The sequence below is a fragment of the Atta cephalotes genome (genome assembly GCF_000143395.1).
Source record: "Atta cephalotes unplaced genomic scaffold scaffold00005, whole genome shotgun sequence".
Lineage (NCBI taxonomy): Eukaryota > Metazoa > Arthropoda > Insecta > Hymenoptera > Formicidae > Atta > Atta cephalotes.
This window is the reverse complement of record NW_012130069.1, coordinates 8,204,257-8,208,308: the sequence shown is the minus strand read 5'-3', so window position 1 is coordinate 8,208,308 and position 4,052 is coordinate 8,204,257.

Here is a 4,052-nt window from a genome sequence, read left to right as displayed (position 1 = left end):
AAAAAATTTTGAAAAAAATTCTTAGAACCTTATAAGAAGAAAATAAACAATTTTTATTTCTTGCTGTTTTTCTGTGAAGTTGATAGTATTTGAGTAAAAAATTATTGAAAACAAATTTTCAATATTTAGTAATTAATATCTCGTTAATCAATGCGAAAATTGCAAAATGGTAGAACTTTTCGACTCAATCTGCTCTAATACAAAATCGATTGTAATCTAATATAAAATCGACCAAAACTTATCGAACTCCCTGTATATTTCACTATAAACTTATCTGAAAACTTTAAATGCAATTACATAACTTTTTTATTTTGTATTAACGTGATCATTTATATATTTCTTTTTTTTTCTACAATAAAGTCAATCTTAAAATATTCAATGTTACATAACTATCTTGTAGGAAACGATTATCTCCGCTGTTAATAATGGTGAAAGTTTTCTCTCAAAGCTTATCAGAATATATTTAAAGAGGGTAATCGTTATAAAGAAATCTCTGAATATTACAGATTTCTACTTTAATTATTATTTGATGTACTTTACGTTTTTTGCGATGTCAAAATGCTTTCTCGGATTACGTGCCTCGCTCTAAGTATTGATCGCGAAATCCAATATCTTTGAAGGGTAGAAAACCAATCTATTTAAGGGGAGAAAAGCTTGATTCTAACGGAATCTGACATCGACTGCCTGGTCATTATCTTCATTACCCTCTATCATTTATTATATATAATTCCCCCCTGGCAGCTTTTATCTTTTTAATCATGACTTTAAAGTAAACATTAAATTTGTCATGTGATTGCATTCTAGAAATCTATTTTCGTAAAATTATAATTTAGGAGAATTTTAAGAAAGTTTTTAAGATATTGAAAAAATATAAAGTATATTTTTGCTAAAGAACAGGGTAAGTCATTTTCTTCTTCTCAATTAAATCATTGCGATATTTAACTTGTTGTTCATAAGAGAATTAATATTTCACGTATCGTCGGATATCATTTACATACGAAACTATTATAAATTCAGGATAGAGATTAATGAATGAACTTTGGAAAGCAAGCAAAAGGGTTAGTTAGGGACACCTCGTGGATCTTCATTAGTCGCTTAAAAGTAACGCAAAGGGACGCGCTTTGCGTACGCGACAATCCTATCTGGGTAGGTCAGTCCCTCTGGCGATGATGTAAATATAAATGAAGGTCGAGTAAATTCAAAAAAAATGTACAGAGAAGACTCTGCTTCCGAGTTATTTAGACCTTACGATAGTGCTTCTAAAATTTTGCAAATAAAAATCCTTTGAAATACACTAATATCTTTATTGAAAAACTTTATATTAAATAAATGCAGGAAAATACAATTTTATAAAAATTGTATGAAATCAAAAACTCTTGTGTTCTACAATATTATATTTCAAATTTTTATTCAATTTGTTATCACAATTTAAATGATTATAAATTGGCGAGTTCAATTTTTCTTTAAAAATATTTCTATAGCGCTGTTTGAGGATTTGAGACTTGTGATGGGAATAGAGTCGAGAGGATGAAGCGAAGTCATGCTGAAAAAAGATGAAAAAAAGAAATATAGGTCTTCCCCTTATTCGATATAACAAGAATGTATCTAGATGCGATCGGATGTAGTCACTGCTGCGACCAAAAAGACTCCGTCGAAACTTTCGACAGGGTCTCTGTAAATATACGCGACACGATGTCAACACGTGAGTTAGAGAGATTTTTTCCTCTCTTTCTCTCTCTTTCTCTCTCTCTCTCTCTCTCTCTCTTTTTCTCTCGTTTAGACGTAACCGGCGATTAATCGGACTGTAGATAAAATACAGGTCAAACAAGTTCGTGCATCGCTCGATCGACACGGTGAACACGGAAAAAGGAGATAACATCGGGGTGCGAATGTGCCGGAACTGCGAGATGAGTTCTCTGTGCCGACATCCTGCATGCTGCAGAGTTCGTATAGATCTCGTCGTGGCTATTGAATTTAACTGTTCAACAGACCTTGCAAAAAGCCGAAGCAAGAGGCAAACAAATCTGTAGATCGAAATAGACTGATCGAAGAATAACACATCTTGTTTTTTAACGCTATTTATCGGAAAACTGTTTTGCATCAGCTGTTTTATGAGAGACGTTTTTTATCGTGCAGAAGAAACACGAAATTTACGCGATGCACGAACTTCCGATTCGACGTTAAGAGTTCTCGCAAATTAATGTTCGTATTTTTGTCGCTTAGAGTTGAAGTACATGGAATAAATACATATTTCAAAATATAAGTTATTCCTTTTACTTCGTGCGAACGTTAATAATTGACATTTATATAAAAATTAAAACGATTTTACACTTTATTTTTAACAAATGTCATATAATCTTTACTTTATATATTATAGCTTCTCTTTATATTATATCCATATTAATAACAAAGAATCTACTTATAGATATATATATATATAGACAGCAAAAATTCATAAGCTTTTCTATAATTGAGCGGTCTGAAATGCGATAACGTGGGCTAATTGATCCTGATGAGCTTCTGTAAATTATTCTGTATATACATTAATTTTTTGTTTTTAGCATTCGCTGTTCAAAAATAAATCATGTGCTGTTATTGTTGCTGTTGATAATTGCAAGTGTATCGATATAAATTACAGAGGATCAATAAGATACGAAGTTTTGTCAAAGAAAATTAAATTTATTCGAGATTCGCGCATACGCTCAGGCTCCTGATCCCCTGTTTCGCTGGCGACCGTTTGCGGCCCCGTTTCGTCTTCCACAATACTTTTTTATCTTTCCATGAGCATCTGTCGCGACCAGGACATTGGACAGGCTAAATGTGCGCTCGACTATCGCAAATTGGCGTGGCTTAATTCGGTCGGTGCACTTTTACGATTAGATGAGCCGACGTATATTGTAGTCCGAACGCAGAGCGGAGGGCACGACAATAAATACGGTATAGTGAAGTCTCGTCAGATCGGACTTTCATTTAGCTTAAAAGCTCGCTAGAAAATGCCGGCAGTTTAATATTGCTTTCCCGTTATTCTTTTAGGAAATATCCTACTATGAGATTTATGGCAAGATTCATCATATTGATTTAATTGCGCTTAAATTGCGGTTGTTACCATCAGTTATTCACTGAAATTCGTAAGCGTTAAAATTAATGTAATGAAAACATCGACACGTTATATTATTAGATGTATAAAATATATTTTTTTTAATGTTCATTTGCATTAATACCTTTATTGTAAAATTCAAAGGATCGATATTCTGTATTGTAAATAATATATTATTGTATTTAAATATATTATACACTTAGTGATAATACACATTGTAATAATTCAAGGCACTTTACAAAAATCCGGCGAGTTTTTAAGCACATCACAGACATTGCTTGACGCACTTCATATATAATATAAAATATGCAAGGTATATAAAAAGATGCATTTTGCACATATATTTTTGTAGTTACAGTGTACTCGCTGAAGTGAAAAATTTGGTTGAATTAAATTTGAAATTAATTAAAGAACATAATACTTTAATTATCTATTTTCGTCCTTAAATTTTGCTTTATAAAATTATTAGAAAAAAGTATTAGAGCAAATAATATTTTTTTTCATTTATAATAATCATTTATAAATGTAATAAAAAAAAACGTGCATTTTTTATATACTTTGTATATGCAATATATACATAATGTACATTTTTTCATATACGTAATATATAAAGTCCCATTAAGCAAAATCCATTGAATATCCTTTTATTATAAGATACGCTGTTACAAGAACGCAGCAAAAATTCATCGGCGTTAAATATAAAAATAAACAAAAATACATATACACAGCAACGAGACATATGAATCATATAGGACCATGTTTAAAAAATGTATGTACATACTCTCGTATTACATATTGACGAATACATATATGTAAATAACACAGAAGCTGTGTATGGACGTTCGGATTTTCGAGGTAAGCGTTTAGGATTCGTTCGATTCGATGTATCTTCGAACGAGACTAGATTTTGTAATAATATGATATATGTATATATATATATATATATATATATATA